Source organism: Pistacia vera, unplaced genomic scaffold (genome assembly GCF_008641045.1).
Source record: "Pistacia vera cultivar Batoury unplaced genomic scaffold, PisVer_v2 Contig1322, whole genome shotgun sequence".
In the NCBI taxonomy this organism is placed as follows: Eukaryota; Viridiplantae; Streptophyta; class Magnoliopsida; order Sapindales; family Anacardiaceae; genus Pistacia; species Pistacia vera.
The window spans coordinates 24,596-39,856 of NW_022195383.1; the positions used below are offsets into that span (position 1 = coordinate 24,596).

The following is a 15,261-nucleotide window of genomic DNA, read 5'->3' on the forward strand; positions in this document are numbered from 1 at the left end:
TATATCATGATTATGAGATTTGGCAAATGGATGTCAAAACGGCTTTCCTGAACGGAAACCTTGAAAAGGATATGTATATGACACAACTCGATGGTTTTGTTCTTGATGGGCAAACTGAGAAGGTATGCAAGTTGCAGAGATCCATTTATGGACTCAAGCAAGCTTCAAGGAGCTGGAACATTCGTTTTGATGAAGCTGTAAAAGAATTCAGTTTTATCAAGAATGAAGATTAGCCTTGTGTTTACAAGAAAATGAGTGGGAGCGCAGTGGCATTCCTAGTGTTGTATGTCGATGACATACTTCTGATCGGGAATGATATGCCGAACTTGTAGTCGGTAAAGACTTGGTTATCCAAATGCTTCTCCATGAAAGACTTGGAAGAAGCAGCCTACATCCTTGGAATAAAGATCTACCAAGATAGATCATGTAGGTTGCTTGGCCTAAGTCAGAGTACATACATTGACAAGGTATTGAAGAGATTTAGTATGGAAGAATCCAAGAAGAGATTTCTTTCGATGTCACATGGTGTCTATCTCTCTCAGGATATGTGTCCTAAAACACACGATGAGAGAGATAGAACGAAGAGGATCCCATATGCGTTAGCAATTGGATCCATCATATATGCCATGTTCTTTACTCGAATTGATGTCTCATGTGCGTTAAGCACTTGTAGTAGATATCAATCAGATCCAGGTGAGCATCACTGGATAGCTATTAAGAACATCCTTAAGTACCTAAAGAGGACTAAAGACATGTTCTTGGTTTATGGAGTGGAAGATGAGCTCACTGTAAGAGGATACAGTGATGCTAGTTTCCAAACGGATAAAGATGATTATCAATCGCAATCAAGGTTTGTATTTTGTCTCAATGGGGGTACAGTGAGCTGGAAGAGCTCCAAGAAAAGCACTGTAGCAGACTCTACAATGGAGGCTGAGTATATTGCATTATCCAATGCGGCCAAGGAGGCAGTCTGGATTAAAAAGTTCGTCACCGAACTTGGTGTGGTTTCCATGATTGTTGATGCGATAGATGTCTATTGTGACAACAATGGAGCAATTGCTCAAGCAAAGGAACCACGGTCTCACCAAAAGTCACATACTCAGACATTTTCATCTCATCAGAGAAATGGTTAAGAGGAAAGATGTACAAATCAGTAAAGTGCATACTGATGATAATCTCGCCGATCCATTGACGAAGCCTCAGTCGCAGCAGAAGCATGAAAAACACTTAAGGTCATTCGGTATTAAGTACATGAATGATTGGCTATAGTGCAAGTGAGAGATTGTTGGTGTTAGGAAACGGTCCATATACACAGCAGAAAACAAAATCATAATAACAAGGATCGTTTCCCATTGAGCCAAAATCAAGGGTATAATTTTACAATTTTATCATAATAAGAATCTGTAGAAATATTAATCATGAGTTTAGAAAAACATACACACGTTTGGAGGCTCCTCCAAATTTATCTTTGAATGTTTTTGCTACCAACCCAAGTGTATGATCGAACCGACATAGTCCACACGAAGACAGTCACAAAGAACTAAGGAGGGATTTGCTAGATCCTCCTTAGTTTTAAGATTAAAGAAGAAAATCAAATTAATTGATTTTGGGCAAAATTCAATACTGCCGTGGGAGTGTTTTGTGGCTGGAGGCTTTCTTTCTTTTCAATCAAATGACATAATTGAAAACCTATCTCATTTACAATTAACACATTTCTTTTATAGTAATGTCTAATTGCCCTATTCCCTTATGGAATAGGCTTGGGCTCCAACCCAAATACCCCATGTTACCAAACACTCCCAATTAGATATTTATTTTATTTCATCATTATCTCAATTAAAATCAATTAATATATATTTAATCTCTCTCTCTATATATATATATATATATATATATATACATTAACATTTAATAATAATGATGATTTAATTAAATATATGGGAACACATATTTAAACATAATTTCACTTATTTAATTTTTCTAATAAATTAAATAAAGGCTACGACCTCAGCAAATTTAATTACACTGTGAAATTACCAAAAGACCCTTTTGCATAAAAAGACAAAAATGTCCTTCTTTCTTCTTGAGTCTTAAACTATCTTCTATGTGTGTGACCTATAGGCTCGTCATCATACTGGCAGTGTATAGTATCACGATTAACACCAATTAATCGTCTCACTAATACAAAGACCAAGATTGGCCCCTAGCAAGGCATCATGGCCACCCGATAGATTCGGATTCAGCAAAGTAGCTACCTATCAATGATATGGTTACCGTACAATTCGATCCTTTCATTATACGTTATCTCTATGAGACGAAGGCATAGAAATAGTGTCAACCTTCGGTTACTTTTGATATTATGTATTCAGTTTCTGAACCAATGACCTGTATTATAATCAGGATAGAGCAACAACTCAATCCCACTGTGGCCACAGTTTTAGTGTCATTACCATATACTGAATTGCGCCGTGAGATAACTTCTCCCGTACCCGGGAGTGATGAATCCTCTGTCAATCCACCATAGTCTTGATACACTCCTTGATGCAGCCAATCACCACCGTATTGACAGCTCTGAAAAGAACTGCGTTAGGCTAGTGTCAAACTACACCAATCGGTGCACAAGGCGCTCCGGTGATCTCAAGTCTAAGGATCACATGCACCACCATTCGTTAGAGGATTTGTTCCATAGACACTGGGGTTACCATCCATATGGAATCCTCTGGTGGGTCAGTCCAGTGAACTTGCTGTGGTGTAATCGCCTACAACAAACACCCATGTGTTGCACCAGGTTGTCACCAAACAACCTTGACAAGTGAGATCAGTCACTGCCTTTCAACAAGGTTGTTCAACACTATGATAGCCTTACCGTATTATCTTTGCCTTATTTTAGAATAATACTGGGGCTACGGACATTCCTAGAATGACCACCATATGTGCTCATAGGGTTCTCACTATCAAGATTTGAAACACTTGATACCCTCGTCATGGTTCTACCATTCTAAGGAAATATATCAATACATATTGCAATAATAATGATTTACGCGATATAGAATAAAATGCCCTTTTATTGATTAATGAACATTATTACAAAGAGTCAATTCCACAATAATTGATTGGCTCTAGGGCACATACTCCAACAGTTAGGTAGGTGCCCTATAGCCAATCAATTATTGTAAAATTGACTCTATAATAAATGTTTATTTATCAATGAAAGGCATATTGTTCTATATCATGTATGTAATGATATATGTCTTTAGATGGTAGAACCGTGACGAGGGTATCAAGTGTTTCAAATCTTGATAGTGAGAACCCTATGATCACATATGGTGGCCATTCTAGCAACGTCTGTAGCCCTAGTATTATTCTGACCAAGGATACAGATAATACAGTAAGGCTATCATAGTGTTGAACGACCCTATCGAAAGGCAGTGACTGATCTCGCTTGTCAAGGTTGTTTGCTGACAATCTGGTGTAACGCATGAGTGCTTGCTAGAGGCAAGTTCACCAGACAGACCCACCAGAGGATTCCATATGGATGGTAACCCCAGTGTCTATGGAATAAATCCTATAACGGACGATGGTGCATGTGATCCTTAGACTTGAGATCACCGGAGCGCCTTGTGCACCAATTGGTGTAGCTTGACACTAGCCTAATGTAGTTGTATTCAGAGCTATCAATACGGTAGTGATTGGCTACATAGAGAATTGTATTGGGACTATGGTGGATCGACAAAGGATTCGTCACTCCTGGATACGGGAGAAGTTGTCTTACTAGGTAGTTCAGTAAATGGCAATGACACTAAATCTGTGGCCACAGTGGGATTGAGTTGATGCTTAATCCAATTTAATATTCTTGTCATTGGTCTAGTAACTGAATACAAATATGTCGAGGATATATGAGGTTGACACTATTTCTGTACCTCAGTCTCGATGAGATAACAGTTGATGAAAGGATTTGATTGCACGGTAACCATGTCGTTGACAGGTTGTGGTTTCGCTGAATCTGAATCTATCGGGTGGCTGTGATGCCTTGCTAGGGGCCAATCTTGGTTTGTGTGTAGTGAGACGATTAGTTAGTGTTAATCGCAATACTATACACTGCCGATATGATGAGGAGCCTACATGTCACACACTTAGAAGATAATTTAAGAATCAATTTGTGAGAAGGGTTTTTTGGTAATCTCACAGTGCAATTAAATTTGCTGAGGTTGTTGCTTGTATTTAATTTTAATATTAGAATTAAATTAGTGAGATTATATTTAAATATATCTCTGTATATATATTTAAACAAATTATTATTATTAATTAAATATTAATTGATTTTAATTGTAATAATAATTAATTATTTAAAATACCATAAAGGGTGTGTTTGGTTGCTAGGGTGAACTAGGGTTGGACCCATGGCTATTCCTAAGTGGAATATGGTTTTAATTGTTGCACTATATAAGTGCAACTTAAAATTAAAACATAAAGAGAATTATTCATTCAATTAAAACCCTAGACACCCTATCTTTCTCTCTCAAGAAGAAAATTTTTCTTGTTCTTCTTTCTTGATTCTTGAAGCCCTTAATTGTTCTAGTAAAATAATCAAGGGTTCTGTGGATTATCTACATGTGGACTTCCGTGAGTGCGATCCTACTTTGGATCGATTAGCAAAAAATCACGTGAACAGTTGACGGTGAATAGATAATGTGAAAAGTAACCGTGAACAGTGTTCCTGTCTGAAATCAAAGATATTTGAAGAAGGCTCCAAACGTACGTAAGTATTCTAATCCTAGAATGGATTTACTTTATATAGATTTTTTTTTTTTTTTTTTATAAACATGCAAACGGTATAATCTGTACTCGGATCTAGGCAAAGAAAGGTAATTGATTCACCGATTGAATTTTTGTTTTCCGCTGCGTATGGTAGATCAATTACTTACAGGATCGACAAAGGATTCATCAGTCCTAGGTACGAGAGAAATTATCTCACTGGGTAATTCAGTAAATGACAATGACACTAAATCTATGGCCACAATGGGATTGAGTTGATGCTCAATCCAATTTAATATTCCTATCATTGGTCTATTAATTGAATACAAACATGTCGAGGATATCTGAGGTTTACACTATTTCTGTACCTTAGTCTCGATGAGATAACAGTTGATCAAAGGATTTGATTGCACAGTAACCATATTGTTGATAGGCTGCAGTTTTGCTGAATCCGAATCTATTGGGTGGCTATGATGCCTTGCTAGGGACCAATCTTGGTCTGTATGTAGTGAGACGGTTAATTGGTGTTAATCACGATACTACACACTGCCGATATGATTAGGAGCCTACGGTTAGAAGATAATTTAAGAATCAATTTGCGGGAAGGGTATTTTCATCTTTCAGGATGAAAGGGTATTTTGGTAATCTCACAGTGCAATTAAATTTTCTGAAGTTGTTGCCTGTATTTAATTTTAATATTAAAATTAAATTAGTAAGATTATATTTAAATATATATATTTAAATGAATTATTATTATTAATTAAATGTTAATATATTATTATATATTAATTGATTTTAATTATAATAAAAATACCATAAAAGGGTGTGTTTGGTTGCAAGGGTGAACTAGGGTTGGAGCCAATGGCTATTCCTAAATGGAATAGGGTTTTAATTGTTGCACTATATAATTGCAATTTAAAATTAAAAAAAAAAAAAGATTCAGTCAATTAAAACCCTAGCCACCCAAAAGGTTCTCTCTCTCACGTTTTCTTCTTCAAGTGAAGAAGAAAATTTTTCAATTTTGACTGTTCTTGATTCTTGATGCCGACAATTGTTCTATCAAAACAATTATCAGTTCTTCGGATTATCTTCGTGTGGACTTCCGTGAGTACGATCCTACATTGGATCGATTAGCAAAGAATCATGTGAACAGTAACGGGTGAACAGTAATGTGTGAATAGTTGATGATGCACAGTACATGTGAATAGTAGCCAGTGAATAGTGTTTGTGTCCGAAATCAGAGATATTCGGAAAAGCCTCCAAACGTTGGTATGAACTAAATCCTTGTATGGATTTGTTTTTAATACAGTTTTATTTTATGTTTCAGTTTCTGCATGAAAGCGTTATAATCTATACTCGGATCTTGGTTCGTGTAATTGATCGATTCATTTTAAATATTACGTTTTTCCGCTGTGCGAATCCGATCAGTTACTAACACTTAGCAACCTTGGAGACTTTTAATTTCAAGAGAAATTAAACAAAAGAGTATCTACACTAAGGTAATAGAAGAATTAGGCCAAGAGAGACATTTAGGGTTCTTAGAAATTTTGATCTCTATCTTAAAATTGGTATATCATTTTCTTTATATATGTAGCCTTGTAAACAATTCAATAATTGTTTTTGACTTCCTTAAACAATTCCACAATTGTTTTGGAGTTGTAAATAATTCCATAATTATTATGAAGTTATTAAACTTCCTTTAATAATAACATTGGGTTAACATTAATCACAATTAACAATTTAACTCTTAAATTGTTTTTATGTTTATAATTACAACCCATTGTTAAATTCAATTTAATATAAAGAAAATGATTAATTATGAATTGAAATTCCATGTAATTCTAGTTAGCAATTTAACTCTTAAATTATTCATAATAACTAATATAACCCTCCATTGAATCTAATTCAATGATAATAGTATAAATAACTTTATTACCCCTGGTAGGTGCTAGCCAACCTTGGATAATCAACTCTTTTTGGCTATTTCTCTATTCTTCTGAGTTGTTATGTGTGACCTCTTAAGTCCATTATGGCCTTGCCATAGACCCAATATCATAGTCTATTCCAATATGTTTTGTCATAACTCTTTATGAACAAAACTCCCACGGATTATTGTAGGCATCTAGTAATAATCCATAATCCCTAAGTCACAATGAAGATATACTCCAACGAACCCTTTTATAATCATACGTGTTGTATAATCAAATCCTTCCGTTATCTAATACCAATTAAGAATAGATTCATGGTATGTCAAAATCCTTATCTTAATTTTATATCAAATTGACAATCAATACATATGGAACGTGTCACCATGAAACAACCTTTCAGGTAACATTTTATATACCCCGGCCGGAGATTTTCCTTTTCCAATGTATCTTGACATTTATCTAGGAACTTGATATCATTCTATACCAAGTCATCGGATCCCATCTTGACTATCACTTGTCCTCATACATAAACAACACATGGCCAAATCGGCTTATTAACGCATGACATGATTAGTCTCATGTTTATACACCATATGAACCATATGCGTTTATGCAAAATCCAACCGTGGTATCTCAAGTCTAAGGATTAATAATACACTAGTACGATCTTATGATGAATCCTTGACTACATTATAAATGTCCATGTGATTCATCATAAATGGTCATATTCGATAAACAGTTCACTAACCACTTATCCATGCTAATGCCCTAGTGATATAACTTTTAAAATCACCCACACTAATACCATCACATGATATTTTACGGAGGCATTAAACATGCCTACTATGTAATATTGCCCAATTAATATTACCTATGCAGGGAATACTTTGATGATTTTGATATTCTAAAGATTTGTATCATTCGGACATTTCACATGTAATATATATATATAAATGAAGCAATAAACCACATGTGAAATAAGAACACTTTCTTTTATTGATAAGATAAAAATGTATATACAAAATATATACATTAACGTATATATACAAAACATAATGCCTTGGAACCAACAACACGATTAGTGCCTAGGGAAAAAAAAAAAAAAAAAAAAAAAAGCAGCAGCAGCTCATCAACACAAACAGACATCAACTTAAGTATTGAAACCAGTCTTTTTTCTTAAGTTTTGTATTTGGATTGGTCAATGTTTGAATAGCCTCTGCCATCAACTAGGTTTTCCTTAAGCAATAAGAATAATTCTTCAATTGAGACTTTCAACATGTTGGCCTACCACGATTTGGCGAAATGGCTTGTGTCTTTCGTTCATCTTTAATTAAATGTTCTAAATATAATTATAAGCATAATATGATGAAATAGTTTTAATTTAGTTGAATATATTTACGAAATCAAATAAACAGATCACTTGCTTTACTTTTCTAGGAAATGGTTGTGAGAGGCACGTACTTGGGCGTTCAAATTTTATACTTAAGTTCATATTAACTGTGGTTGACTTTGGCTACATAAACAATGTTGATGCAATCTACAAATACAGAATTTTTTTTGCAAGAACCCCCTTAAATCTTCACAAGAAATTAACTAAAATTTTGTTTCAAAATCTCATCTAAATTGCAAAAAGATTAGCCCAACATTGTAGTATATATACACAAACAAAAAAGAAAGAAAAAGAGAATAAGGTAGGTGTTCCACTGCCTCTGACTTTTCAATAGTTAGAAAAGTGGATTGCCACAATGTTCATCTATTCTATAACTAAAGTTGGGGTTTAAGACTGTTGAAAATCAGAGGAGTAAAAAAAAACATAAAAATCAAGAACAACACATAACAATATACAAAGACACGATATTTTATGTGGTTTGACATAATTTGCATACATCCACAGATGAGAGGGTTCTCACTGTAATAATATAAATACGATACAAGTGTTTCATCATACTATCAACCTTCATTTGAGCGATCATTGGATCCTCTAATTCTTCAAGTAAACATCTTGTTCCTATGATGTTTAATTAATACCCAGTGATACCCTTACATCAAACCCCTTGTATTATCACATTCTCTCTTTATGTACTTCTCTCTCTCATAACCTTAAATTGGTTTTAACCTGCTATTGATAGGTGGTATGTGGGACATCCAACTTCTAATAGGATTCATGTTCCTATTCCTAATAGAACTCTCATATTTAACTTCATTCTCTTAAACCAATTCTACTTCCCTTATTTATCTTACAATAGAAAAAGAAAACAATTATTCTCAATTACAAATTCCTGAGCTAGAAATTTACGTAAAACTTAAATTCTTTTTTCTTGTTTTCCTTTTCTTCATCAATTACCAAAAAGTGTTTGCATTCCTACAAAGTCAATCATTTGATACCAGCAGTAAACCTTTATTATAATCAATTCTCAAATAATGTTTCTTCAACGAATTTGAAATGACCTTTAAAGATGTCAGTTTACCTACTGGTTTAGCTTATATATTCAACTAAAGTATGATACAAAGATTAATAATATTTTTCTTAATGGTTTTCAGTTTTTTTATTATTGATGATATCTCTTCTCCCTGTATTGGTGGCCAAGACTTTTTAAACAAAATAATCTTTGGACGGCTTTCAATTGTTTACTCTTCTGTATAATTGGATCATTGGCACTCTGAGCAAAGCAAGCATGACGTTCAAAATTTTAACTATATCATTTACATTTGAGAGTGCTCCCAAAATTGGTCCCAAGCTCGAGAAAGGAGATATCAGTGAGTGGTTCGTTGATGGCTCTTCTGTTGCTATTGTGCTTACTCTCTTCTCTATCTCATAGTGTAATATATGTATTTATTTATTTATTTTTGGTTTTAGTCTTCATTTACTTCTTTACGCTGTACTATATATGAATTTAACATAAAAGTCTTTCTTGATTGGTAGAAGTCTGTAAAGTTTTGTATTTTAGAAAAATTATATGAGAGAGAACAAATTCCATGATCCAGAGCGCCTTCCATGTCTAATAAGCCCTGAATTAGATTAGAATCATTTTCAATGACTCCAGAACAAGTGATTCTGTTTTTCTCATTGAGTCCGGATAGAGACCAAAGGTCTTGACTGACAAGCAAAACAACTCGAATTGATAATACAATTGAATGGAAAAGTTGAATAATTGATCATTGATTTGACCAGGTTAATCCAACCAATAAGCAAATGGTGACAGATGGTGGAGGTGCTAATGGAGGTAGTCTTTCTAACTTATATTCTTATTTCATATATTCTTATAAATCTTTTCATTGGAAAAAACTTGTAATGAACTCAACACACATGGTGTTTAGCCATTCATAGGGCTGCAGGAAGGCAACTCCAGCAAGCTTGTTTAAACTTACTACAAGTCCGTCCTGGAGTCCGCTGCCCCACTGGATAATCAAGAATTAGCCCGTAAGTTATTCCACCATAACTTTATTATCCTTTTCCATAATCAGATTCAGAATACTAATTGACAAATTGAAACTATCCAGAGGTTTTAAATTGCCTGCATCTCATGTGATTTTTACCATTGGCCCTATATATCATATCAAAACCTTGAAGCCTCCCTGAGAAGTGCATACAAAGTACACTAAGTGTTTTCTTTAAGTATATTGGTATATACTTGTCTAATTTGATTGCCTAAGAACAGTTTCCATATATTATTCGTGTTTGTTTGTTGCAGGAACTGCTTGAGGTTGGCCAAAGAAAAAAAGAATCAGTGCATTGCTTTTCCTGCCATATCTTGTGCCTTGTTCGAGTAAGTTAACACATTCAACACAAATTTATAGTTGATTGTATGTGTTATGGATTTTCGCATGCATACGAAATTGTTCCAGTGATAAAGTGTATAAATACGGATATCGAACCCAATGGAATTACTATTATCAATTACCAATTTAAACAATCCTATTACTATATGATCAATCCAAATTGTATCAAGGAAAACCTAAATTAAAAATAAACAATTGAGATTAAAATAAAATTGAAAGGAAAATAACTAAAATAAATCTTTGTGTTTAAAGTAAGATGACTAGACCTAAGGCATAGATTTCACTCCAACTCTTATTCATATGTATTGATCACTTATGATAATTTCATTAAGCTCTTCCTATAGGTAAAACTCCTTAAATTTCCAATAAATTTCTCTCAAACAATTATCAGATTAACTCCTAATTACTAACCTGAATTATCACTAATCAGATTTAACCAATTGAAGATCATTACGCTCTATGAAGTTTACTAGAACCTCACAAGTCGAGGTAACCTATCTCTAGCATTCGCTCAACCTATGGTTTTACTATCATAGACCAACTAGGTATCATCTCTCGATCTCAACCTAGTCCGTTGATCATTCAATTCTTGTGCTCGTAAGAATCAAAAGCATTAAGCAAAATAGTAAAACTTAGAAAAAAAAGTCTTAATGAAAATTAACATGCATAAATCAACACATAATCAAGAGATTGGGTTACATCTTAGCCCTAGAGAATAAATTTATTTCATAATCAACATGAAAGAAACAATCATCTTTATTGAAATAAGGAACATGAATTCAAGAAACAAATAAGAAGACTTCTCTATATTGCCAATCAAAAGCTCCAAAAATTCTATCGCTTTGATTTTCTCTTGCGTTAGCCTCCTCTAATTCTCCCCAAAAGAAAAAAAAAATCCCAAAATAATGCTAAAAGACTTTTATTTATATCCCACAAGGGTTAGAGTTTTATTTTCCTTAATTCTATTTAGTTTAGGATTCTTAACCCTATTTTCCTAATAAAAAATGGATGACAAAATCCTAATTATCGTGATTGTGGCCCAACACTGTGCTGTGGCATACTCAATTCTAGACAAAGTGTGTTGCGGCATAGTGATAACTCTTCTTCTTTTGTCCAAATCTCGCATCATTCCTCATCACTCTAGAGATGGTGATTTTTTAGCATGATAACGATGGAATCTGGAGAAATGGTAAACATATTAAAGTAGCCCTTCAAATCAGCTTTCCAATAGTCAAAGAATCGTCTTAATTTGAGGTCTACAGCTCGAGTTATTGTTGAAGTGCTCAAACTGGAGCGTAATCTAAAATCTCCTCTTTACTTCAAAGCTCCATAACTTCTTTAATTCAATTCCGATTCTCAATCCGTTTGCTTCTACTCATCACTCATTCCGTTATCGACATGATTCTTCATCCGAGCATAACATTTAGCACTAAAAACCTGAAAAACACTCAAACGCACCCATGATCCCATAAAAGACAATTATGAAAATATTAACCAACCTTACCGAATTAAGCCTAATTTCTCACCAATAATTCTCATAAACTACTAAGTAAATATGTATTTTCAAGCTCTTATAAGTATGTTGCAAGTCTTCTGTATTAATTATGATGCTTTATGACTCATCAAAATGTTCCTTCTTTCAAATTCTTTTGAATAATTGATTAGTTATCCTCATGAGGAAGCTGCCACAATAGCTATTTCTACAGTCAAAGAATTTGCAGAGGACTTTAAAGAGGTACCATACATTAGTATCTTACTATTATGATGAGAGAGAGAGAGAGAAGGGTTGGGTTAGTGTTAATTTTGGTATTGGGTTGGCGTTTGTATTTTTGTTTATCATATTTGTTGAAGTTTGAATTATTTTTGAAGAAGAGGAAGACACGATGAAGAAGAATAGTGATGAAGAAGGCATGACTAAAGAATTTCAGTTTTAGATAAAACTGAATTGTAGTTATTTTTAAATTATAAATTTAAATTTCTCTTAACTGCTAAATGTAATTATATAGTTTTATTCCTTTAAAATTATAAAAGGGGAATGTATTATATATTGATTGAAGAAAATGAGTAGATAATGTTTTCTTCCTCTTCCACAGTTACAATAACATTAATGTTACTAGTAAATTTTTTTCTCATCTCTGGATACAGATTGGTTATGCCAAATCGCGTTACTAGCAAAATTCTTGAAAAACATTGTCACTTATGTCGATTGTTCTCTGCAGGTGCTCTTTATTCTGTTCACAGATGACATCTATAATGTTTGGTAGAGGAAGACGGAGGAATTACTCCAACTTGAAGCATAATGGTGTGTTGGCAGCCAGACCCACTGAAACAATGAACTATTTATGTCTCTTGTTATTGTTGTAAATAATCTGATTCATATCAGCATTCAGTTTCTTACTGAGGGCTTTCGATTCTGGCTGAAGTAGCAGCCTCCCTCTGTTGCTTATAGTTCCAAAAGCGCCTTATTCTGTTATGATGACTGAAATATTTTTGATATGATCACGTAATATGTTACTGAAAGAAATTGTTACCCAGGTAATCTTGTTGGCTATCTGTCGACCCTGTTAGGATTAAAAAATGAATTAATAGCAAAGCTTTTAATTTTTCTATGAACGATCTTCAAATGAATTTGACAATTTTCAACATAACAAAGAGGAAGATTCAGCTTAAAATTGTCATCCTACCATATATATATATATATATATTCCTACTGTTTAAGGAAATATTTCATTTCCATTATTGTATTAGTAAGGATGGGAGAATTACCATCATCAAAATAACAAAACAGAACTATAGCCATTTCTGCCTAGCTTATCTGAAATTCTCATTGGAGTTCTCATAGCCTTTTTTTCATTTTCCTAAGAGTAAATGACAGGTTCCCACCCAAGGTTTCATGAATTGGCAAGTTCCTATTGGATATGGTTTATACTTCACATGACCTTGACATGTTAGATGGTGTAAGCCCAAATAGGGTTAGGTTTTCCATTATATGTATTTTTGTAATAGTGAAAAAACCTAGAGAGTGGAAAATACAGAGCAAGAGTGAACTGCCGTCATTTACTATGTATTTGCTGTAGCTTTCTGTTACCTAATAAAATACTATATTTGAATGTTGGACGTAGTTCTTTTATTGGAACGAATCAGGGTAAATTGTGTGTCCTTGGTGTGCTATTGCAGGCAACCAAAATTAAAATCTGAGAATACATGTAGTAGTGCGAGTAAGGATCGTTCCCATGGAGACTGTCTAGCCTAGTTTTATGCTATGTGAACAAGGATGGGGGGGATTTGAGTATAACGAAAACAATTTCAGGAAAAACAACTAAGGAACAATTCAAATTAAATTATCGAAATCAATTTAAAGAACAAACCTTGGTCTAAGTCAACATCCACCATCGGAATTTTACAACCGATCATCGATGCAAGTATATATCAATTCATACTTTGAATATTCACCGTTGGAACTATTTTCCTATCTCTCCTTAGTTGCAGCTAATTAGGAAACAAGCGATCTAATTAATCTTACTACTAAACATCCCAAGACAAGTGCTAAAGGTTTAATCTAGTAGCAGCTTTAAGAACTAAAGAGATCGATAAAGCTAAACAACACAAACACAAGTGGTTGTATTTAATTTAGTCAAGCGTTCTTCTTAAGATTTAATAATTCCTGATGCAGCAAATTCTTAAATCTTAGTTACTCACAAATTAGAAGGATCAAACAATTACAGATTTGATATCTAATTTAGTGATAGATTGCAACAAATAACAAACCAATAGGCCTCCTAGTAATTAAATGAGACAATCATGAAAATAGGCGTAAAAGAACATCCAATACTCGAAGCATATATTAAACACTAAAAACAGATTAGATCTCACAGTTTTATTGATTCCGAGGCCTCCGTTTCCTTCGACCAAGTTATGAAAATTTAGCCGCTCATGGTCATCATGAAAACTCAAAGGAGAAGTTGAAGAAGAGGGGAAGGAGAGGCGTGTGTAGTATATCCCAGTCTGATCTCTCTTCCCTTCTTAAAATATCCAATTCATGTCTTTGAATTCTACTCAATCTCCTAAAAATATTCTAAGTTCTATCCTAAAATAACATTTATCCAAATCTGATTAATTGAAAATAAAATAACGTCCTAATATAACTAGGAAAGTGGTGTTTCCAGCTGTAATGTTTGTGCACCAGATCTTCAAAACTTCCAATAATAAACTGCCTATTTCAATTGCATGATAAGGCAAAATGATCCAAAATGTCAGTAATGCAGGTGCGTCAACTTGAAGCCCAATTACAGCCTAGATGCAGTGAGTATCTCTCCAAACTCAAAACATGAAAGTAGTAGATCTCTTTCTTCTAATTCTATAGAAGTTTTAATCATCTCAATCGGAGCTTGGATGAGAGAGTTATGCCCAGATTACAAAGCGGTGTCGAAACTATCAGAAATCACCTAATTAGTTTCGTTTTGCATTTAACACCTCCATTTGCATCCTAAATCAAAATAAAATAATAATGAGTACATTTAGGCACCAAAAAAGTATAAAAGACTAGACATTAAGGGGGGAAAAATATGACATTTTTCATTCTCATCGGTCCTCTTTATTTTTCTGGTTTGTTATTGTGTGTGTTTTGGCTGTTTCAATAGTTCCCACCTCTAGGTTCATAAATTCCAGATTCCTACCCTTAAACTAATATTGTTAATGAATTTTGACTTTTGACACAACTGCAGAGAGTGCTATTACCATACTACCCTTCACTTTTGATTTCACTGTCACCCAACCACCATCACCATTCAGCCACCAC

At 33.9% G+C, this 15,261-nt stretch overlaps 1 pseudogene; it reads left to right on the forward strand.

Moving 5' to 3' along the window:
* Window positions 1–9,358: 9,358 nt before the first annotated feature.
* On the forward strand, window positions 9,359–12,727 carry LOC116122211 (annotated as a pseudogene).
* The last annotated feature ends 2,534 nt before the right edge of the window (window positions 12,728–15,261 follow it).